The sequence below is a fragment of the Ceratina calcarata genome, unplaced genomic scaffold, assembly GCF_001652005.2.
Source record: "Ceratina calcarata isolate Rehan_Ccalc_2016 unplaced genomic scaffold, ASM165200v1 scaffold9, whole genome shotgun sequence".
NCBI lineage: Eukaryota > Metazoa > Arthropoda > Insecta > Hymenoptera > Apidae > Ceratina > Ceratina calcarata.
In genome coordinates, this window is record NW_017180367.1 from 383,490 (window position 1) to 409,372 (window position 25,883).

At 43.7% G+C, this 25,883-nt stretch overlaps 1 long non-coding RNA gene across 1 annotated transcript; it reads right to left on the minus strand.

The window, feature by feature from the left end:
- Positions 1-15,067: 15,067 nt before the first annotated feature.
- LOC113465130 (uncharacterized) lies at positions 15,068-18,244 on the minus strand. Its single transcript, XR_003389952.1, has 2 exons — positions 17,876-18,244; positions 15,068-17,703 (listed from the first exon to the last, which is right to left on the minus strand). It is a non-coding gene; the product is annotated as an uncharacterized LOC113465130 (long non-coding RNA).
- Between the last annotated feature and the right edge of the window lie 7,639 nt (positions 18,245-25,883).

Here is a 25,883-nt window from a genome sequence, read left to right on the forward strand (position 1 = left end):
TTAGATTTGCATCCAATTAATATTGTGCATTGGCTCATATCTTATGGATCGTCGATGTGTCAATAAAATGCATTAGTTGAATAAGGTTTCGGTCGAAATTGTTCGATTAACTGATTGTTCCATACAAGCAAGCAATCGAGAAATAACCGTAATCAAGTTTTATCATGTGTATAGTTTAGTGTGCTAATTTAAAAATGTTCTCGCTCGCTCTTTTATGATTAAGGTCCACCTGTTAGACATTTAATTTAATGATTCCAGTGTATGTCAGGAATTTATTTAATCCTTCATGATTCCATTTACGGTATAAACGACGAGCATCCATTAAGGTATTGAATATTTCAATTAGGAATATTGATTCCAACGTTGATACGTACAAAAATCAGTCGGATTTAACGTTATTACAATTTATTTACATAAACAAAGTAACCATGCCATGCTTTTTGCTGCGGTTGCGAATCTGCTGCAGCGTCGACGTAAACTGAATGAATGGAATCAACACCGCGAAAATGATCATTTATTCTATTTTTAATGACGCGGCCGCAAGCGTCATTAATGCACGAGTACGAGCAATTCTTTACGTATAAGGGGCCCATTGTTCGCATTTGATAGGAAAATCATTCGAAAATACGTCCAGTTCTTGTTTAAAAAAATAGTTTTGTAGAAAAGGATTACGTTAAACAATTTTCTTAATAGCAATTGAATATTTATTATTTTTCGCTGCAAAATTTATAGAAATAAATGTGCATTAATTCAGAAGCTGAATCTGAGCTTTCCTGGTTAAGAATGATTATAACAACAGCCATTATTTATTCATTATTATTAACGCTGTTTGATCGTTTATAATGCTTTACGATCTACCTTATAAAATTGTATCACGGGATCAGGTCAATTAATGTACGTTCCGATGTACAATTACCTACCACTGTCAACGCTATCACGGGTAATTGCGATTCTAATTGCCTTTATGGTTTGTACGTTAACTGCGTTACATGATTACTGCCAATAAATCCAGCCACGCGGCCAGTTGTAAAATTCGCACCAATACCTTGCAAGGACGTAATCAACCGCTTCTTGAACCACCAAACGATTTCCTTTGATATCAACAGTTTACATTCATATGTACACGTATCTATTCTTCTTATTCGTATCGATTCGGAACTCGATTTTTCTCAAAATACGTGAATAAGAAATATAGGAATTAGTAATTTTCATAGTTGTTCTTCAGAATTTAATTGGGACGCGCGTTGAGCTCATTCGGGTGGATAGACGGATATGTGTTATGTAGGCGCTTTCGCCGGACGGATGATTATTCCAGCGTACAGCTTTCCGCAGGTACTAGAACCTTGTTGTATGAAATTAGCATGACCGTGATAGGATTGAATTTATTCATGTACAATTGAAACTAGCGCTATAGGTTTGCACGCCTTTGTCGAGCGTCCTCTGACTTCGTTCTCCTTCTATCTATACCACTGGTACTTTCTTCGTCCCCATCGGTTCTCCATCCATTGCTCGTCCTTTTATCGTGTGCCTTGTTCCGGTCCGACGCGACACGATCGGCCGTTCCTCTGTGTCCTTGCAAAACCCGCGCGCACGGCCAGTGTCGGCACGAACTGCATGCCCTCCCGCGCGCGTGCCACTCGTGCATTCTTTGCACCGATCGAACGTTATGCAAATCCAATTCGGGTCTGAATTTGTGCCTGACGGCGAGGCACCGAGGCAACGACGTGCGTCAGCTCACCCACTGACCAGAACTGTGAACTCCAAGATCTATTGAGATGCTAAGAATGCTTGCGACATTCTTAATTGTAGATTGTAACATACATTGTCATGTTTCATGTTTAAGAATACATTTCGAAAATGATCTTAAGTGGCCGAAAGTTACGTGACACACGTTATTGCGGCCGAGTTTCTATCTCGCTTTGGTGATATTTATTTTTCCGAAGAGGTTCATTGCTTTTTCCGCGACACACGTGACTGAGTCAGTATATATATACAAATTATATATAACAATAAATATATAATAATAAATAATAAATAACACATAAAATAAAACAACAATAAATAACACGTACAATTCGTGTCAGTTTATTTTATACGCTTACATAATCATTATCAGTCAAATATATTTTTCATTCATTTAGTTTGACTAAAATTTCTGATTCATAATGGGAAGGAAAATGTAGGCTTAGTTACAAAAGTATTAATCTTTAACACTTGTGATGTGGTATTATCCAAAATTCAGTCCCGATTGTGCTTGTCGAATGGAAAGTGGGAAGGACGTCAAAAAGGAATTTGAATGGACTGGTATTAATCGCTCGTTATCTCATAAATTGCACATTCTTGTCGCTAAATGAATTTCCCGCGTTCCCTAATCGAGTGGAAATGATTTAATGGCGTATTTAATCGCCGAATAGCGGCGCGCGAGAAAACTATTCTTCTTCGTTTCAATGTCGAGGCATGCGTTCGGTAGACGGTCCGGATCGATGAAAGCCTGTCGAAGAATCGACAGAGAATGAAAGGAAGCGGAACAATATTCGCGTATTATCTTTCGCAATCGATGGTTTGTTATGAAAATTCAATTCGCACGGCTCCTGCATCGTCGGAGGTGTCTCATCTTTACGATGAGGGGCGAGGGGGAAATGTTACAAATACGCCGTCATCGAAATTAACAAGGAAATCTACTTCACGAAGGGCGGCATTTCGTTGAAGATATTCGAAATAGAAACGCGTGTACGTTTTCCCATCCAATTGGCTCCCGAACACAGTATTTACGAACAACGTTGAACACGCGTCACGTCTTACTAAATTATGCACTGTCCAAATAAAGTCAATAATGACGCTAAACCTAATGATAGAAATGGAAACAATGTTAACCCAAATACAAACGGTTTTTTATATTTGTTATATCTTGGAATTGTTTTATTCGAGAGTACAAGGGACGAAGGGGACACTCGGAATCGTTCGTAACGATTTGCTCGGACGATATAAAAAACCCGGAGGAATTTTAAAAGTTCGCTAACATGAAAATTAAAGCGCAAAATGAAATTCAGTAACTAACTAAGAGGCAGCGGTACAAAGGAGGCAGAAATGTACGATTTCACAATCAGTGGGATTTAAAAACCGGCTCGGTGCTTAGTGCCGCGTCCTCGAGGACGGAGTTCGGAATGAAAAATTTCTTCGTTGAGACGGCGACCTGAAAATTTCCTCCGCTCGGAGCACAACCGAAACGGTCCTTAATGATAAAGAGTCTTAATATCAGGCTTCTCGTTCCAACTTGGTTAAATTAAGAACAGTGCAACTCGAGTGTAAGCCCTTTGAATACGTGGAGAGAACCGTGTATGCAAACAGCGACAGCAACGGTTGAACCGCGTCGATTAAATCTCGTACGCTGCTAATTCTCTGGTGATGGCTCAAATGTGCACGCTTGATTCAACTTCATCATGGAATCGTTCTTTATTGCATTGTCGCGTGGACGTTGCGGGGGTGATTTTACGCTCTTATTACGTGGGTGATACGAGATGAAAATGATGTCCATATCTACCAGAGATTGCAATTGGCATCTTGATTGCATGTCAAGTTGTCTCAGTTTATTATACAAATCATGTTGAATGTGTTACAACTTTTACAGTTCACTTAATCTGTTATTTGAAAAATGACTGAAATTCCATAGGATTCTTCGCAGCGCTACCTCGATTTCCCTTGACTTCGTTCATTTTCATATCGAGGAAAACATCTAAATCTCTCAGCGAATACCTGCATCTTGCAATGCCAGAGGCGACTATGAAGCCGCCAAGAGCTAGTTACAAACGCATAACTCTCGCATTTACTCTCTCCCTCTTATTTCGTTTCGTGCTCTTTCTCTTCATCCCTCGATACGGACGATTGCGTTTCGTCTGGACGTTTTGCCGGCGGAAACGACAATTCTCTTGGTTCTCCATTGCAGAAACGAGTCACTGACGGTGGTACGCTTTATATATCGAACATCCCTTCTCGCCTGTGTATATGTGTGTGTGCATGCCTTATTAGTTTCCACTCTTTTCTCGTATTCGTTCCGGCGACAACGCAAGAAACATATAATGGCCCGACTTAAGTTTAATGAGGAGAAGTAACGCGAATCTAAAAACCGTTCGACGCCATCCTTTCCAAGGTATTCCAGTTGTGCGTGTGTCGCATCGAATACCCAGCTTCCCGTTCTTCTGGCAATATTAATTTGTTTCCCACCACCGTTTCCGGTGGACTCCCTATCTCCTCGACACGACATTCACTTCATTCTTCGTTCACTATTCGAAGAAACCAGGTACTCGTAGGTACGCGTGTGTAGAGATCAGAGAGACCCAGAAGTTGCCTCGCGACCGGTCCGATAATTATCTCGAACCGGAGGTGTACTATTAGTGATCGCAGTTTGATGTGCTCCTCTACGCCTGGGCTCTTATCATCCTACCCCTCGGTCCTTTTGCATCCGTCCTCGTCATTAAAAGCAATCTTTCCATGGTCGTACTATGCAGTGATTACTTTATACTTACGACGCGTTACGCGATAATTAATACATTACCCGTCCCTGATGATGGATACAGCGCGGTGCATCAGGGCGGAAGAGACACGAGTTTTTCCACTGTGATGGAAATTCATCAGCTCCGACATCTATATATATTATGTATATTTTCTTTAATTGATTAATCGACACCAGCCAATGGTTTGTATTTACACCAATTAGTAACTTAACGATAATAATAATAATAATAATAATAATAATAATAATAATAATAATAATGCATCAAAGCATATACAGATTACAAACTCGAGTTGCATAACGATCAGTAAATATGAATAGCGTTCCCTCGAGTTGCCTCGAACAAAAAAAAGAAAGCGTATCCCCAGTCGAGAAAAAGAGACCGATTAACTATTCTTAATTGGCGCAAATACTAATAGAAAAATGTCGCGGTAACAGATTGCAAATTGTTTGAAGTTAGGAGGGAGAAGGAGGGCGTAGATGGACTGAAACGTCGCACGCGGTTACAAAATGTCAGGTTCTGGGAGCGGTCAAGAGGATTAGGGGAGGTGAGGAAATGGTGTGAGGATAGAAGGGGGAAGAGACCGAAAGAGTGCGGGGCAGGAGGTAAAAGGGTCTCGGGATCGCGTGCTACGAGCCGGTTGTGTAGCCAGTATAAATGATAAAAACGGACAGGAGGAGCGACCGGTTCGCGACTAAACCTCAATAAGTGTAAAGACCGCATGCAAATGGCGACCAATTATAAAAGGGAGTCCCTGGCCTCTCGCGCCGTGAAATATTATCAATTTTCGACGTGCGTTATCGCACTCCCTCGCGTTCGGTGCACGAGCTGCATTACCGCGGGCTAAAAGTGCGCGCTGCACTCTCAGTCGCGTCGATCGTTTATATTCGAGGCTGGAGCACGACGTACTTGTTGCGATTTGCCTTTTCTGGTGGTTTTTCGTAACCACCAGGTTATTGAAATTATTAAATATATATATAAATATATATTTTGCTCAGTGAAAGATTCAAGCAAATAACAATTGGGCAACTCAGCAGTTTAAATGTTACATTTATTGGAATTACATGTTTGTTTTCGCTTGGACCACCATCTGTTCGCGTCAGCGTATAAGGTCAGATCACAACCAAGTCTGACCTGCGCATACTGCGTTCATCCTTACGTTTTGTCAAAAGCACAATTTTCCGACGCTTTGTTTCGCAACGGGAACGGAGAGAAACGATAAGACGGGAGAAAGAGGGTAGGATGGAACAGTTGCGTAACACACAAATAACGAAGTATTCGCGAGCTGATGAGAGATAGCTCGTGACAAGGATTAATGGGGCGAAGCATCGGCGTTGCTTATTATTAGTAGTACTACTCGCATAATTAGCTATGGGAAAACGTGTAAGCAATGATCGATTCGAACGTCGACTCTCGGGTTTCGCTCTCTTAGTCTCGCGGCGCGGTGCGGCGCAGGACGGCGGTGGAGAGAGAGACCCGGTTCTTTTTCCTGGCCTTGCTAAAGAGGCTCTTCTTGCCTCGCCGGTATTCCACCGGCGTGCAGCGTCGATCTGACAGTGATCGAGCACTGTCATTCGACTCGACGGCGCATACCTTACAAGATTCTGTACGCGCCGGCAATTATGCTATCTTGGGAATGCCTTGTATCACTCGATTCTCGCTTTTCGCGGGCATTAACAAAAGTACGAACATCCTAACCGGCTACTGGAAACCGGCACGGTATGTCCGTAGCGAGACGTGCGCCACGCCGCTGCGGGGTTATTCGCGGTAATGCCACTTCGCCAAATATGAACCGAAGCTTAATTAACGCACAAGCAATTAACTGTAGAATTATCGTGCTCGGTTTTGTCCGGCCCGATTATCAGGAGAAGTGGAATTCCTTGAAACCGGAACGGTACGACGATGCTTGGTGAAAATTATTACGTGCGTTTTTGTTCGCTCGGTTACGTCGAAAATTGGGCGAGCTTGAGAAAACCAGCCAGTCTCGAGCGGCCAGCTAACATATCATTCAGACGCTTTAATTGTTCCAGCGAATGTGCCTTTTTTGTCAGAATTACTCGCTTACCATTCAACTTTTAATCACATCATTTCCTTCGAATTAATTTTTCGGAATAAGAGTCTTCATTTTACGATTGTATTCTCTTACGGCTGGAGATACTTTTAAAAACGTGAAGAAGTAACGTGCAGTCATTTATAATATTTTAGTCTTCTTTCAAATGAGCCACTAGTCGTAATATATCAATTTTTAATTACTCGTTTCTTCTTGAATCATCCGCAGTCACAATAATTGCTATATAATAATTTCATCATCGGTGACATTCGTCGATGAAGGAAGACGTACTCGGAGAAACTCCAAAAAGATTTCCGAACGGTTTTTACGGAAAACTTTCACTTATACAGTTATGCAACCATACACGCGAAACTTTTTACGGGTTATTACCGTTTTGAAAGGCGGAAGCCGCAGTCGGAATCCGGTTGAACGATTCGTGGCGGTCGACGGAAACGCGGGAACAATCGAGCCACCCTCTTCGTCTACCGTAGACTTTTCTCGAGGCCGCCGCCGCGAGGAATTCGTGGAATGTCGTCGCAGATCGTTTCTGCGCAGCGGGCCGCGTCCGACGAAACTTTTTGAAACAGAAAAATTAGATATCCGTTGTGTGCCTGTCCGAGAGATTCGTGAGCCCCTCTACGTCGCGAATTTCCTTTCGTAGAACCGCAGCCGCGGATACCTACAGGAAAGACGGAACGAGCTGGGAGAGAGGCGTATGATGCATGGGAGTCGAAATCGAATTTTCGTTTGTTTGTGAACTTCGTTTAGCCGAGGAGTACAAGGCTAAAGGGATCCTACCAGCCGGGAATGCAATTTTTCCGCTATCCGAGAAAACTTAACAGTGGCGGAACTCGGGGATAAGGGTGGTTAGAGAACGGTACGCGCCGTTGTGCTTCTATCCCCTTGTTCGTCGCTTCGACTCGTTAGAGGATACACCTAGCTCCACCGTCCTCTCGTTATCGCGATGTAAGAATTAATCAAAGTTTTCGCGTGATGAAATAGCGGACGTCAGTCGTCGGGCTCATAGCTACTAAAACGTAAATTCGCGAATACTTCTCGTGCGAAGCTTCCTTTTATTATTTATAAGATAATTATTAAAACCGGGGATTAAAAAGTTTCGTAGTTGCGACGTAAGCTCGCTGTCCACGAAGTGGAGTAAGCGGTTGAAGATTTTACGAACGGGACAGAGACCATAAAAATTAAATTAATACAAGGCGCTCGGATCCCATGGAAGATGAAGGCGACCTGATTCAGCGAATTTAGGGCCACGTTTCTTCCTGCTTTTCTATATATTTTTTTTTTCTTCTTCTCCTTCTCTTCCTTCTTCTCAGGGGTCAGAGACCTCGGGCGAAGCGCGGCGTCTTCCCTCGCTGCGTCCCTGAGGATGAAGAGTACAGAAAGTCAGGAAGGGTAGATGGATGTCCTAACTGAGTTATAAACGCGACTATAAAAATCAAATTTGTGGTGTCTCCTCCGGTGAAATTGGCTTAGACATTATTTCAATCTATCGGAGTCGAGGTTCACGTAGAACAATTCTCTGTCTTACCGTGTGAAATCCTCGATTTGCTAAACAGACTTTCTATATAAATGGCTCACGTATACGAACAAACCATAAAACAGAGATCGTCGACATTGAAACGATTATTTTGTTAAGAAAATAATGGAAACCTTTACTTTTACGAAAATACAAAATGATATGTCAGACTACGACGTGAAAGTTTCTACGGTACCTAGGATAATGACTTTTTCATCTGCTTTTCAAAACTGAGAGATTATTCTGACATGTACAAATGTTTCGAGACTGCCTTTGAAACGTGTCCATTTCAACTTGGCTGGAACTCTCTTACGGGAGAATGCCTCGGATTCCAGGAAACCATCGCGATATTTTCACGTGGCCCGCTATAGCATAGAATCTCCAGGAACCGACAGTATACCTGCTACCAACACAGCGTACCATCATTTCTTCGCCCTTCGCGTTCAATTTTTTTCGCTCACGTGCTCCGAAGTAGTTTCTTTATTTTGTTCACGCGTGTCCCTTTTCAACCCCCATCCGCGGACGTTTTGCAAAGCATAAAAGTCAAAGAAATGCCGTTGAACGGAACATTCTGCGAGGCGAACGTGTCTGGAGACGACGTCGGCCAGCGGACAAATTTCACTTCCAATAAATGGCTGTGGTCGGCGGCCACTGTCAATCTTTATGAGATTTCGTGGTCAATAGAGATAATTTAGAACAGCGTCATTGCGCGTTCCCATGGCGCGCGATTTATTGCCGGCGTTATTATGAACGGCTGTACCAAACCCTGTTAAGAATGGTTGTTGCAGTCAGGATGCAACTGCACCGGAGAGAGAGAAACAAATAACGGATAAGGAGAACCGTGCGAGAGGGAGAGAGAGATAGAAGGCAAACCTCGAGTGCAGCATCGTGCAGAAAGACCTCGCGTGTAGACGTCCTTAAATAGTATGCAGATTTTAACTGCTTGTTCTGTCAACGTTATTATTTTATTGAGCGAGCGGGCATAGGTGGGAACATACGTCGGGGCTCGATCGTGTATTACTTCGACATTTTTCCCCGTCTGATTTATTGACCGGCCATTGCGCTAATTCACGGAAACACGTGTCGATTTCGAGGGCAGTATTTCACAACACCGTCCCATCTTGATCTAAACGATCTTCCCTTATGAATTATTATAATGAACCGCCGTTATTAAATGATTCGTCGGCGGCAATAATGGAACACGCGATTATTCGTTGCTCAAATCACCATGAGAGTATTTTTATAATCTCATAGGGTGTATAATTACGCGATCGTTAACGCGAGAAAAAAAAAACACCAGCTACGATAATTCATCCATCCGTAGGTAGGTACTGTTCGCACATGTCTCATCTAAAATTTAAATCAACTTTACCTTGAAGACTAGAATTTTTCTGGTCCCATGTTTATTAATATCCGTTCCTCGAGCACCCGAGAGCCTGTAAATTTGTTGACGCCGCGGTGAAAACGGTTTTTCCCAACGTCGAAGGAAAGAGATTGGACAGGCTCCCAATTTAACGCCATTATCTCCGGCCGACGTTGAACCAGGAAGCTGAGGCGTTACGTCGCACCGTCGCGCGAGGGTCGATGTTGTCGTCCTAGACGTTGCGGAGTGACGCAGGGCTGCGGCGCGGGGCGCAATATAAATTTCGAGGAAAGTGTAACGGAAGTGATTTGCAGCATGCGAGCGAGCTATCCGGAGGCAGTTATGATCCGTTGCCAATAGCTAATGCGGCGATGGCGTGCAAATCGACGTAGACGGAACATAATTCAGTTGACTCGAAGTTGGCGGCCAGGCCGCGCCATGCCACCCGCCGCCAATCGATCCTGAATCTCTGCATAAGCCTGTCTGTGCTGCCTGTGCGCTCTGCGCCCGCTGCAACCGGTGCAGGTTGCAGCAGTTCACGGGTTTAAAGCTGCAGCCAGTCGATACAGAGATGCGCCAACGGCGATTAAGAAACTTGTTCTAACGTCGCGAAGTTCCGGCGATAAAGCGAATAATGGTTCCGCCAGTTTTAAGTGGTGTATCAGCCGACTCAAGGCAGGCATTCTCTAGTGTTTCAACGTGATCGAACTGGCTTTGCAGTCTCCTTTCCATACAAAAGAAAATTAAATCCAAATTAATTTGTCTTTACAAAAATTCATATTATCTGCTTTATTAAGTTGGAAAATTTACGACTATACTCTGAAAAATTAATTATTTATACTTGAAGAGATTTGGCAACGATTTAAGTTATATATTACTCGAGTGGCAAAGCGACGTTGAAATCGTTTCGCGAAATAAAATCGCAAGTGCAAAAGGTATTTCATGATGGTTGTTCGTGCGACGTTTAAATATTCATAAGAATATGGAAACAGCGATTGAAACGCGTCGGAGTTGGATGCCTTTCAGTCTCGAGAAGTCTTTATGGAATCTTCGCCTATACCCTACCGATACACTCTATTGATATCGATCAAAAGCAATAAGAACGATGATAGAATGCATTGCGCGTATAGAAACGTTTCCTGTAAGGTACTGTCGAACAGGAATCGATTTCCAATGAACGTTCGCTTTTAAGGCTAACAAGCTACTTCATCGCGCAAATCCTTACAAATAGGATCCGTCGGCCAGTTCTCTTCGGGTCTTTCGATTTAATTGACCAAATTCGAGTTTTTAATGGGTTCAAACGAATTCTGTACGTAGAAGCACTGCTCATTTCAGTCAGAAGTAATGTTTCGTTACCCACGTCCGTATCAGTCGGGTTCTCCGAAATATCTTGGTGTCAATCAATAATCAAGTCTCATTTTATATTCGAAACCGTTCACTGTTCCATAACGCAATTCACTAATGTAACCAGATGAGGCAATTAAATGGACATTCGTCGAGTCGTATCCGATATTAAACGGACTTGTCGAGTTCTGTTCCATCCGGAGCATGAAATGATTAGTCGAAATAAGTAATTATCAACCTGCAGCATAATAACAACCGGTTGATATTTTTTTATACAAATTACAGAACCGTGTTTTCGCACGTATAAACCCGGTGGGCTGTAATCCAGTTCCGGAAAAAGGTTCTGGAAAACACGGTGTTTTATTTGTTCCGTAATAGGTGACAGACCGGGGCCGATAAAACAGCCGAATTCCAATTACGATCGAACGTTTATCAGCTGTCATTCGAGACACGTAAACAACCGAAGAGGCCGGCGCGGGTCTGCTAGTTTTTTCAACGTGGAAAATCGGCGCGCGTATTCAACGGGCATCCGCGCTCCACGCTCGGCGCTACAATGCGCAATATTATGCAACGGCATTCAACCGTGAAACAATTATACACGTTTCAAGTGGACCGACGTTCGGTCCCCCGTAATCGTCGTAAATCTATTTTCGCACGGCATTGTTTGCTCCACGCATATTAACTCGTTACCGGACCCTCTCTAAATGAACGGTACCACACTAACGATAACACTTTTCAAAATCGCGATTTCATGCGTGTCGGTATAACCGTTTAATCGTGTAAAAACGTCAGCGAAATGTCGTTCCAACTTCGTTCCGGATGTGACATCACAAGTTAGGAAATCACTTTCCCAATTTTCTGAATTGTATTATATGATTTCGTAAAAATTATATTATTTTGGATCGCAAGATTTCTTTAATAAGATTATTACTAATTGTTCGTAAGAAAGGACGAGACCATTACATTGTTACATCGTCGTATTGCCCCTCACTTTTTGGAAGTTTTATTTCATTTTACTAGTCGAACAATTCTTCGCGCGGTGTATAGAAAAAAAAACCGTATTTCTAAAACAGCTGCATGAATATGGGACAGAGAAATTGCAATCTCGTCCCTTCCACCGGAGTAAACTGATTTACACTCGTTGACGTGACACCCTTTCCAACTTTCATACGGAAAACCCTTTCATCCGCCGTAGGCGGCACGACTGTATTCCGCAGGCTGCCAGGATTTCTCACGTGTCATAGGACCACTTTATTTTCTGGCAATGGTCGCCGCCTCTTTCGTTTGACCCCTTTGTCTGTTTTCCCTCACTACGTTTTTCCTCTGGTTTTTCGGCGACACGAGCGTTCATCCTTTATGTTAACTCGTTCCATTTCATTCGTACCTTCTCCAACTGTATGTTGTTCCAATTCGTGAAACGCGTCGACGTTTCCTCTTAGGTAATATTATGACGGTGATTCCAACGATTCGGCTAGGCCTCTGTGCGACATTTTTTGCAAGCACGTATTTGGATTCAATTAGCGTGACCGCATTTAATTAACACTAATCCCATCCGGAGATAACCGGAGTCCCGTTGCGGGTTACCGTTTAACGACACTTACGTATACGTGTGTAATAACGAAGAGCGCGTATGATGGGTTTTACGTTGCACAGCCAGCGCGATATCGCGGCGACATAAAAATGAAATTTATATTTCGCATGCTCGTGTCCTGAATCGTTGAAGATACGGATACTTGGGAATAAAAATTTCACCGTTAAAAATTCCTGAACAAAAATGCATATTTTATCTTGAAAGTATTACCCATTTGTGATGCAAATTTTCTAAATGCGCTCGAATCGCCGTTATGTGAACATTACATTATATGAACACGATTGTTCTCAGCTTAGTTCATTCAACAGAGGCTCTGTTATAATTTGAAACAAAAGTGTTGAGTCAAATGTGCTGTTTCAATCCATCCCTGTGACCAGCAAGAAAGTTCGATTCAGTCACGGTGTTACGTTATTTCTCTCGGACAGCCAGTAAAATACGATTCACAAAACTTCGAGATTCCACCGCAGACGGGCTTCGTTCAATCGCGCGGTTATGAACGTCTACTTTGATGTCCGCGTCGATGCCGTGGAATCGCGTAGATGGATTTCCGCAAAGTAAATGTTGGCGGCAGGTGGCCACCATGATTCACGTTCTACGGGATTCTGTGCGAAGTCTGCGATTACGTAATCGCAGTGCCGACCTTTACGCGCCGCGGGAGGCTACTCCGTTTGCGTATGCGTTAGCAAAGGCTATCGCTTGTCGGAAAGATTGGTTTCTGTGCGTGACGCCGATCTATGGGACAGCGAACATACGGGAACGGAACTCTATAAAAGTGAATTTGAAATTCTGAATCCGAATGGCGTGTTTATTCGAAAATTGAAATCCGGAAATATAAACGTGAGCTCTTTTTTTTTTTATAAACCTTAGTTCGAGTTTGGAATTCTGAATGTGATAGTTTCAAAGACAGATTTATTTAAGGAAAAACCGATGCAACAATTTTATTTTCATTTTATCTCGATAACGGTTTAATGAGACAAAAGGCTGGTTTACTTTCCCACAGAAGGTTACGTGAATGTAACATAAATTAGACGGAAGGATGTACTAACGTCCATAAGTTTCGGGATCAGCACCTCGGCTGCTTTCTATGGAGAATTTCTTAACGTCGAATTTCCCTACGATCCTCTCCGCCAACATAATTTATAGCGGATTTCATAGGAATTTTCTTCACAAGAACTGAACGCAGTCTTATCCGTTACGAAAAGCATCTTAATCCTTTTCACCAGCAATAGAATAATCTTGACAGAACTATTACCGAGTCGGATCTCGAAAGAGTGGGAACATAAAAAGATTGAAATCCAATAAGGCGTGGGCGCATCGCGTTGGAAATGATAAAGATATTATTTAAATGACGTTTTTGTATGCCATTAGTGATATTGCCGGCCAACTGGCGTCCCTCAATTTATCATTTACCGGTGATTACAAATAATTGTAATGTGACTCTAATTACTAAATAATTGATAACATGAAATTGTTGCGTGGTTATGTCCGCATATTATTGAAATATTTAATTCGATTTATCATGAAGATTAATAAGCTCGTCATTACGCGGGGGAACAAATTGAGGCGACAGCGTCATAACGGACGGTCGCGTACGCTCGAACGCTGTGCTTAATGCATGCAACGCGCGAACGAAATTTTATATAACCTGCCCGTTTCTTATGCCCTCTGCACGTTTCGTCGCGCCCGCGTTTCTTCCCTGAGAAGCATCGATTCTACCATAAACGAGGCGCGAGTGGCGCAAGAAATTTCGGTACACGTTTGCGACGCGTGAAATTACTCGATTCGCACCTGCATTTTCGCAACCGTTCACCGTAACCGAAACTTCTTTTCTCCTTTCTCTTTTTTCGGCGCACGGAACGGGAACTTGTTACTGTGATCCGCTCGTCGCGAAACAATCCGAGAGGACGTAAAATTATTACCCAGCCCATCGATATCGCGTTTCTCGCACCGCCGGATAAATTAACCCATTGCGCAATAATAAACAATTCATCATCGACCCGTTATGAAACACCCGAACGGTTACGATCCGTTCGCAACGCCCATTGAATTCATGCAATTTCGCAAGGAAAGTCGGCAAAAGGCCCAACGACCGCACGGTTACCACACTCGCGCGATTGTTCGGTCCATAAATAACCGCGGTGTATGGTTGCGCGTATTTGCGCGCGATAAACAAATAGGCCAGAAATTGTTATTAAAATGACCGCGGACAGCGGCGCGTAAATCACCGGGCGAGCAGCGGGACAAAGACGCGAGCGGAAACCGCGAACCTGGCGTTTGTGTGTGTCCCGTCGATTCGAAATCCCAGCGTGTGCGACCGCGAGAACAGCGTTCACGGAAGAGGGGCACAAGGTCTTCTTTCACCAGAAAGACCCGCTGTCTCTTTCGTTCTCTCGCTCACACTTTTTCCGTCGGGCCCTCCCTGAGAGCGGCGTAATGACACATCAACCGGCTGCCCTGTTGGACTCGATCGCGATCATGATCGCGAAACGACGATCATGCGGACTCGTCGCGCGTCTCCGGTCCGCGTGTGGTCTCCCGGGACCGGCCGGCCACGGACAAAGTTCCGCGGTTACGCTGCAAAATCTCGACTGGAGGGATCATTGTCTACCGTTGGCGACCTGGACGCGACCACCAATCGCGCGGCCGAAACTTCAAAGCGAGCGAAATCCGAAAATCCTTTTGGTAATTCTATATTTGTTCCTCGTTGCACTTCAATATATCTAATTGAAATTTGTACATGACATGAACTGAAAATGTAAACGTACAGCAACTATGATTGAAACACGCATGTACAATCAAAGTTGTGAAAGTTTTTGTCGAGGACTTTTAATCTTCGAGGTAGCTAGTGACCGGCGCGACGGTCTCGTATCTTGGCACGACTAGCGGAGAGATTGATGCGCTGAGAGTGAAGGGCTGTCGGGGCCGTGAATACGTGAGCACCTGTCAGGTGCATCGGACATTTCAGCTTCCTGCACATGTTCCCGCTTCTATTCTCGATAGACACCGGGGACCACGGCTTGATAAGTAATGCGGAACGGGTGTAGGTGTTGCTGCACTAGACAGCACGGGACACAGCACTTATCGAAAGGTCCGTACGAATCCATTCCGTTCGATACAGGGTGACGCGTTAATAGTGTTACGACAGGGAATCGTGGCCGCCGCGTCGCATTATGTCGTGGACGAACCTCGTCGAGATAATGTGCCGTGTAAACGGCTGTGACGTTGCTTCGCTGTTTTCAACTTGTAATTGCGTTAGGAATTTATCATTTCCTTTGGCGAAGAGAATTCATTAACTAGTCGATGGATTTCAAATGCAGCGGATCAACAGTTATATTGGCTGATTAAGATTGCATATCAGTATAATTGAAATCTTTTCTGTTCGTTGGAATGTAAACTGCCGTTGAATAAGTACTTCAATTCGCATTTAAATAGGAATGAAATATCGGATTAGGTCAACTATAGTTAAAGATTTATTGAACCGTAGTTCAGATCGGTGGATTTCCACAAATATCAGTTAAAAGGAACTTTGAAACGCGTGGTATTGAAGTCCGAACCGCTTCTGAGTTCGATACGTGTATGAATTTGACCGCTGGAACATGTATGTAGTATCTATCTTCAGCCACGTGTGTAAGTTACATATATGCTACACTTTTCACGAAAGTTCCCGGTAGACTTCGACGTAGCTGAAATCAAAAAGACTTTTCAATGGACTGAAAATTATAATGGTCCAATGAAGTCGACCCGACAGAGCATGGAAATCGTCACGGTTTTTTTAACATTGAATTTTATTTTTGTCCGCTGACAGAAGAGGTATCAATTAACCGCATTTCTCTTTGACGATGGGCCGGAGTAAAAAGTGCAGGAAGCTCTCTTTGGTATCCGGAATCGCTCCGGCGGCGTCGCTCGAACGAACGTCCGACCTTGTCAAACATCCGCCGTAGATTTTCCGACGGAATCGATTCCGGTTGACGTATATGCGGCTCGAGTTGAGGTGTGACGTCGTGTGTCATTAGGTACGTCGTTATTCATTAAACTGACGGCCCTAGTACTTCAGTCGGTCAAACGATAATCGATGCAGACGGTATAGAAACCGGCGCGATCGTGTCGCGTCGGTGCTCCGTTCGGGACCAGCTTTCATCTTTCTCTTGCAAAATGAATGTCCCATGAGAGGTCTGGGACGCCGATTTTCAGACGCCGCTGTCCCGTCAATCGAATTCTCTAGTTATCTCGCAAACAGAATTCTCCCTCTACGGGAATTATCATTTCCTCTGCTGTTTTACGTCCACGTCATTCCGAATTTCTGCACACTTGCTCCGAGTTCCGTGGCATAATTGTAAAACGTATCGACGTCATAACTGTACGAGACGCATTTTATACGACGTAGACGCAAAAGAGCTACCGCTCCGTTCTCATTTCACTAAGTGGTACTAAGCACTCTGGCGAGAGCAATTTTCTTCTTGATCGACGAATTTAATTTTCTAGTTATTTTTCCCGCACGCGATAAATCCGTCGTGAAAACGGCTACGAATAACGCGTAGAGCAACGGCGCCGTCCAGTCGGTAGAAAATCTCGTTGTGCCTTCTTCCTTATCGTACACCCGTTGCATCAGCATTGACCGTAAACGCATAGCTGCTCGAATATAAGTGGCGCGAATATTACGGCGCGTGTAGTCGTGAACATGGGCAAAACGTGTGGAAATAGCCGAGGCGAGATGCGTGGGTAACGGTCTTCACGAAAATTACGAACCGATCGTTTGCCCTCGAGCGAGCAGGTTCGATCGTAGCGAGAAATCGAGCCACGTCTCTATACGTGTCGGTAGGTGTACACGACGCTTTATCGAGATCGCATCGAGCCGGCAATTAATCGACGCTGATCACACGGGTTCATCGTTATAAATTGTAATACTCGCCTCCTAAGCGATACACTTCCTACCGGCTTAACGAAGCGAAACCGTTAACCGCGGTCCCGCTGCCCTCATCTTCAAGGTTACCTCGGAACCAGTTAATGCTTCGACTGGTTGCGTGATTAGGAGACGAGCCGTTCCTTTCCAACTATCCTCATAGATTCCCATCGGAGTAATTAGTTCGAGCTGATTGTTGCTCACGGAATTGGCTTTTCTTTCGATCATTGTACTTATAGAACTCATCAAGTATTATTTACATACGGAAACGATACATTATCATTACTTAATGTTTCGTTCGTAACTTCAGTATATTCCTCCTTAAGAATATAATGAGGCGTTTCTTATGGCATTTATACTGTTGACTTTCCTTGATATCCAGTTGACTTTCTCCTCGTTATAAGACATACCTGTAGTAATGATTAATCATAAATGACAAAGGTTGTCATCAGAACAGGCACGGTTCACGAAATGTATTAATGGTAACAAGAAGGAAGACACATATGCAAGTATTAATACCGAGTATCTGAATGAACAAGGCCATCGGCACATCGCGTGCAACTCGGCGAACGTCATACATACCTAACTTTAATTATAGAGCTCGAGGAGCATGACAAGTTTATTCTCGAGAGTCTGTTTTTAATTCAGCGCGAAGAATCTGTTTCTTCTTAAATGTCAGGGTCATGTTCACCATTATTCCTGGCTCTTCTTTGCACTCCACCCATCTACCCCTATCGTTCTCAAACCACTTCCACCGATCTATCCCTTGCCACCCTGTTGATCATTCCACTTGTTTATGCACACATGTTATGAGAGGAATGACGCAGCTCTCTCGCGTGTACCCCGCGAGATATCAAAACACGCTAGTCGTTCCGAGACTTGTACACTCGAAAGTATACCTCGAAGGCGACGCACACCAGAATCCCGACGCTGCGCTGACTGTGCATCGACGCTCATGCATCGAAGGCGTCGCAAATAACGGTGACTAATGAAAATGTATTATACATACACGCGTGAATAGATTTCTACGCGGTATCGCGCCGTCGGAGAGAATTTAACTTTGTTTAAAATATTCCGCCACTTATTAGGCACCGGCTGTAATAATAACGCGGGTTAAAGTGCAATGAACGGGAATCGCGGTGAGCCAATCCCGCGCGTCTATTTGGGAAACCTAAGCCAGATGCGAGGGTAACACATGGTAAAACGTGCTAAAACTAAGAATCTTGTTAATTAATATACAGTGTTCAGCAGAATATTAACGAATCGTGTACGTCAAATGTGAATTAGAATGTATTTGAAAAATTGACATAATCCTTCATGAGTCTTCCTTTCTAAGGATTCTTCGTAATTAAGCTCTTACATTCCTTGGGTATAAATGAAATTGAAAAAAGTTCCGTCTTTTAGTCATTCAGACATTCTGCTGCTTTCAGTGATTTTATGATTTACGATCCCGCTGAAACTGACAGGTTTCCGGTTCATAATCGCAGCGGCTGTTATCCTCTAGCAAAGAGAAAACTGAACTCGACCGCAGCGATTTATAGAAATTACACATGTAAATGTTACACACCACGTCGGAATAAACATGTACCACTATTAGATAATTATGATCGCCGGTGTTAGAATAGTGTTACGGTTACAAAATTAGAATAATTCACCGGATTGTTACCAAATGGTATTAGATACGTTGCTATTATTAGCAAACGTACGCCAGTGGAGACGAGAGAACCCCCGGGGCAACATGCATTTACACGGTGCATCGATGTTGCATCGTGCCGTGCGTCACAAATAACGGTGACTAATGAAAACCCGCATTCTATGGTCTCGTCCAGTTTTGTAAGCGCAAGCACGCTACAATAATCAATTGTAATCCGTGCAAATCACCGTGGCCGCCAAAGAAAACAACGTTGCATGCCGAACAGATAGCAAGCACCTAATCTCGATTCTATTAACTCGCGCTGAATGCTTTCAAAGAAATCGCTATTTTTATTTCAACCAAACATCGTAGTGACGTGATGTGTTCATAAAATTTCCTTGCTTTTCAAAATATCTTTCTTTTAAGTCTCTCGAGTTAGTATTTGCAAATTTCCAAGCTCCCTATATCTGATTCTTGCCTTGATTTAATACAGACGTCACTGGGATATTCATCGATGCTTCTCGAGTTTCTAGACGTATGTTACTTTCGTTTTAACCAGCCACGCATCGAGATCGTTCTGTTTTCTTTCTCGCCGCGAGTATAGGCATACCGCCGATAGCTAGGCGAGATCGGTAACCGATGGATCGCCGATAAGCAGATAAAAGCGAAACGCTCAGTAATACCTGGCCAAGGTTGCGCGCGGAAAAGGCGCGCGTATTCCCAACGGGGCTTGGAGATCGCGACGCGTATCTGCAGGGCGCAGCAAATAACGGTGACTAATGAAAACATGCATTCGCTCATCTCCTAGACGGTACGCGATAAGTTTTTGCATGATTCATTGCGCCATTACATCGCAGGGCCGACGGCTCAATACGTTCCTCATTGTGATATCGACGATTTATTGCTCGGGCGGAGACCACGGCGCGGCACCGCGTCCAAGTCGCGCTTGCGAACTCCGAAACTGGTCGAAGCTCATCTTCTTTTTCTTCGTTCCCTTCTTCCTCTCTCCCTTCTCCTGGCTAGCGATAATTCCCAGTATCTGACAAAACTTTCACGGGCCTACGGTGTTTCCGCGAAATCAAAGATAGCTGCGGAGATAACTGCACCCCGCAAATTGCTTATTTCGAGACCTACTGTTCGTCTGCACGGTGTTTTTAATATGTAAATGATAAACCCCCGTTTCGAAATTTCTGCGAACACGATTCAGATGCGGCGGATAAGGTCGAAAATAATTTTCAAGAATACCGAATGAGTAAACCATCTACGATTCACTGAGATCTTCAGTGTAGAAGACCGCAAGTTTTTAGAAGAATGGCAAATTTATTAATTGATTCGTGTCAGTTACAACTATGCTTTGCGTAAAACTTCCAACTTCTCTAAAGTGATGTGCTAGCCAAGAGTGACTCTGAAACGCTGTCGTCTCAACTCCTGACCCCTATTTTCTGTACCTCTCTACGATATTAACAGTATTGCCAGAGCTCCAAACACGCTCTTCCAAGGAGCCAAACATGCTCTGCTTACACGAATGAACTTGTTTGCTTAGCTTTTCTAATATCTTGTGAAGGAATTAGGAATAATAATATGCAACTTTATACAGATACGTGGGTGAAGTTTGTAAAATACTTTGCCACACATCTGTATAAGAAAGAGCATAATCTTGTCCACCACTTGTCCTTAGAAGTAAGCATACGGATCCCTGATATGTACCTGTTCGCGATCACTGGAGCCCTTTCCATTGAGCCACGATCCGGCGCGGCGTCACGCACGGCATTAACGTAACGAGAGTTATCTAATCTCTCGTACGTGCTCCGTTCGATGTTCGTGTGAGTCATAGGTTAGCCAGCGGAGGAGAAACGGGAACTGAGAGCAACGGAACCGCTGCTGGACGAGTATATGGCTCAATGCATATATGTATGCGCGTGTAACTCTCCGGCCTCGTTTGTTACCAGGCTCGTACTGTGTGAATCAGACATCGGGCTTAATATAACGCTTATAACGCGAAAGGTCGCCGGACACACGCCGCCAAGCCACCGCGGGCTTCGATAAACGCCGACGAGAGAAAGTTCTTGGTCGTGTGAAACGTGTACTTGGATTACACGTACGCATGAACGATCACGCATATCTCTTCTACCTTTTAACTACCCATATCGGTCCGCTACGTTATTTCATTTACAGGTAAATGTGCAGATAGACGTTAACGTCTTTGATTTTTATAATTATTTAATATGACGTTGAAGGGGTAATTTTAGACAACTTCTTCCTTTTTGAAAATTGATTATCCATAATAGGCAGTTTTGAGATATTCCAAAAAGTGTTACTTATTTTAGTGACAAAACAGGAGACAAAAATGCACTCGTATATTTAGTCCGTGTCTGAACATTTACATATTTATATCTTACACAGCGTGCAAAGCATGACCGACCGATCGTACAGTTTGTTGCTTTCACGCCCTGTCGAGTTCGCTAAATAACCACGTCTAAACTGTACTTAGAGAGAGAGAGAGAGAGAGTTTGGCGAATTAATTATCAAACTCATTGTCAGTGCTGGGGGTATTGGATTATTGACCTCCCGCGAGTTCTATCGATTCCCATGTTCGAGTCATTCCGGGGCGTATAAAATTTATAATTTCAATCGCCGTGATGAACATCTGGCTTCGCTATAAAGTACGTAAAAACAAAAAATCTTTTGATGCGGCCGCTACGAGAAGAAATATGTTCGCATGAAAGGTTCACAAATGGTTCGCGAATGTTCAACTATTCCGCTTAACGATGGAATGGCGACGGTCGACCTATCGCGTCGCATCGTGCCGGTTGATTACCTGTCGCACGATTTTTTCGAGAAGAAATTAGATCGGGACGCAATTTCGCTTCGGAGATCGTTTTCGGACGCAAACGCGGGGCGATATGAAAGCTGACCGATTTCGACGCGGATACGCTTTCCAGGAGAACGAGCGATTCGCGTTGGACTCGTCGAATCGATTCACATTTTCCTTTGTAGTTTGACACGGGATCGTACTTTGTCGACGCTTAAATTAATTCGTTATCATCGCGGTAATTACCGGGAATGTTTTGTCACCGGAAATTGGACTGCACTATCGCCAATGACCTTTCCGAAACGAACACAAGCAGATGTCTATAAACCTGAATTTCCCTTTTCAAATAATTCTTTTAAAATCTGAATAGATTAATCGTTAAATTATTTTCAACCGATGTGGAAAACGATGTTTATTATATAGATACGAGATTTCATCGGAGATTATGAAAAGAATGCCATTTACCATAAAAATGTCTAAGAATAATAGCTCACATTTGTCCTAGTCGCAAAATCATCACCGAGTTAAGTGATTTATGTACATATACACGAATCAAGTCTCTTCGGTTGCACAAATAAAATCTAATAACACTGTCAGGAATGATTAATTTATTGAACGAGCTGTTAATTATTAAAAATCCTTTTTTTTAACTTTACGTACTAAACACGAGAGTAAATAAAACTGCATCGGGGGAACAATGTTTTAAAGCAGTGTATGCACTAATAATAAAACAAATGAGAGACAGAGGCAGAGAAGGAGAGAGAGAAGGAGAATTATGATAGCGGCGCAAAAAATTGAGCCGCGCGTGCATATCCGCTATATACCGTCTACCTCCCCTTATGACGAATATATTCGATCAAACGGAACGTACCTGGCGCGGCGTTAAAACTCGTCGTTAATCCCATGCCCACACGCGCGCACGCTCCACCCCCGCCCCCCTCGTCCCCTTGCACGAAAATTACGAGCGGTATTGTGAAATCTTTTCTGGTGTCCGCTCGTGCGCGTGTACACGAAAAAATGCCTGCCCCGTTTGGCCGTGGCGTCGCTTCGTGGTCCCGAGCGTTAATGACGATAGTTATTAGGAAGCGGACCGAATCTCTTGCCCGGCGTGCGTGTACACGCGAAAGGAAAAAGCCGGCGGGAGCGTTGCGGAAGAAGGGAGCGAGGAACACGTTCGCGTCGAGAAACGGTCATTATCGACGATGACTGGCACCGGGGTCATCATCATCGGTAAGGTTTAATGCTCTTTTGTGAGGGAACCTTAACAATGTACGCTGCACGATGTGTACAAACTCGCCGAAATCATTAACCTGTGCTGCCCGATTTAAACCTCTCCCTCTTGGTTAATTCCTGCCCACCCAGTTTCCAGCGGGCTACCCGCTGCGGTTTCTGCAAAATTCTCTTCCTCTTTTGCTTTTTATTACTGAATAATTTCAACAAAAATTGTCTGATCATGCAGTGATTACTAGAGAATTTTAACGTTTTTATCACGGTCCTAATTAACTAAAAATTTTGAAGAGAGCACTTTCGTAATCATTACGAGGCATGTAAATTTTATGGAACTACTGTGCGTAAAGAAATTTCATATTCGAGATTAGTTTTTCTCGTACGATAAGTACTATCGCAACGCGAATAAACATCGTAATCAGAGTCCACGCCAACGGATAAACGGCAGCGATATAGCTAAACATTAATTGTGGAAGATCCGGTCATAATCGCGCGTTTCTTAGCCGCGGCACGGAATTTTATTTAGTGCACGCGAAGGTAACAACAATAACGATAATTAGGCGCGAACACCATTTACGGTAGTAATTACGGAATCGTAAATAACCGCGACGCGTAGACGCTATCGCGGGACCTACCCCGTTGCCTTGTTCCCTCTAGTAATTGTAATTTCTGGTACGCCTCTGCGTAGTTCGTAGGTGGGTACATAACGCGCGCGCCGCACCCGGGCAACATCGTGCCCGGTATAGTAATTGGCATCGTAATATAATCTGCGCCGACGTATAGGACTGGCGTTAGCTCACGTACCACTGAATCGCGTAACTTTATTGGAAGACGAGAGAGCAAAGGACCCACGACGCGTCGCGACGCGGTTATCTCCGGCAGCAAGCGACACGACGACGAGAGGCCGAAAGCTCGAAGGGACGCAGACGGAGCGAAAGGGGTTGCTTCTAATAGCCCTTAAGTTGGGTAAAGTTGGCCATTGTGCGCGCCACTCGGCCGTACGTGATCAGTTTTACCCTTGGATAATCACACTGACGCAGATCTGTCTTATCCCAGTCTCTCCTTTACGTTTATTCCTCGGGTCAAGTCGACGGAGGTGAAACGTAACGGCGCGCAGATTCAGATTCGTGACAATAATTGGCAGTTGATCGCGGAATGCAAATAGAACTGCTTAATCTTGAATGGGTCTTTATAAGAACGAAGATGAATAATGAAATCTAGGTATTAAAAGATATTGGTATCATCTGGTGTTATTATTAACATTATTTGACAGTGAAATCTATAATGCATGGGCGATTATCACACTCCATGAAAATTGCAATATGTACGCTTCATTTCGCGTGCAGGTTATTTTAGATAATATTATACATATAAAGTTTGCATTTTCCAGCATATTTACGCGTATGTCATTAATATGTAAACATTCGCAATTTCGTTACAATTTTTGTAATGAAATTAACGAGGATATATCATATGGGGTGACGTGTAATTAAAAAGAAATAACGCTCGCGTGAAAAGAGGATTCAGATTGATTTTTAGATCGTTCATTTGCAACACGAATATCGCTTAATTTATACTAGCGAGTTTTAACAACGAATAAGTTGTCATCTGGAATATCGATGCGAAGTAACCATTCACACCAGAGAACTGTCGGGTGTATTACGTGTTCAGGCGTAAAACGTTCCGCGGCTGTTCTTCAAAGGAATAGGATATTACGATCGGTCGCGATCATAGAGAACAGATTATGCTGCGTATCGTAATTCCAACGTATCGTGCAGATAACTGCATAATCGGCTTGTGTGCGTTTCATTGTTTAGCGCATTAAGTAGATTGACGACACTTTGTATCGCGTTATGTCATTTATTCGAATTTGCCGCTACCATTACGGTGAACGGAATTGATATCGTTCTCGCTTGATGGTAAAATTCTTGGAAACCATTAGAATCGCCCGCGCACGAGAAAAATAGTTATTACATCTCGGAGTAGGCCTATACGTACCTACATGCATCATTGCGATTGCTTCCGTGTTCGTGGCTGGACGTTGGTGCACAAAAATAATTAATTAACATCGTTCGTTTAATAATTCCTCGCTGTTTGAAACGCACGAAGTCTTTCATCAGAGCCACTAACGCTGATATAATCCATACACCTCGTCCGACGATTAAACGATGGGATCGATTAATCTCGCGGTTATCCTCCGCTCTTCCTTTTCCTGTCCGCACGTAATCCGCGACGTTGCTTTGGGTTTCACGGAGGATCCGTAGGTCCTCTTCCTTCCCCTGCCTCGCCGAAGAGAAACAAGGCGAGTTTACACCGGCATAAGCGCCAGTCACGCCTGAATACCGAGGGATATACACATATTATGTACCTACCTATCTACCGACGTTACGGAATACGAGATGAAAAAATTCTGAACAAGCGTAAGTCGTTGGGAAAAAATTGCGTTCGTTCCGCGGTCTTTCCTTGACATTTGGAACCTCTTATCCCTTATTTCATCTCTTTCTTACCGTTATTACTTCAATTTTAGGATTACACGTTTTTCCTTGCAAACGTTACTGTTAACCAGTTTTGCTATTGAAAGGAAAAAAAAAGAACAGATAGATTTACTGCGTTGAGAAGCGGAACAGTGATTGCTTATTGCGTTATCAATCGCTTAACGCGCGTACAATTTGTGACGCGTTCGTATTCGGTTCGAGAGCAACGGCTTGAGTCTAACTTGGATGTTAGAAATATGCGTTTCGCCACTGCTCGAGTGTAGAACTGTTGCAGAAGTTGTAGGCCAAACGAGAAGAGGCTAAGAGGGGAGGAGGAAAGGGTTGCGAGGGCCTTTCCTGGTAGATGAAGAGGGTGTTAGGGACAACGAGAAGGAGGCAAAGGGAGAGACAGAAGAGGGAGCGTTGTAGAGCGTGGAAGCTACG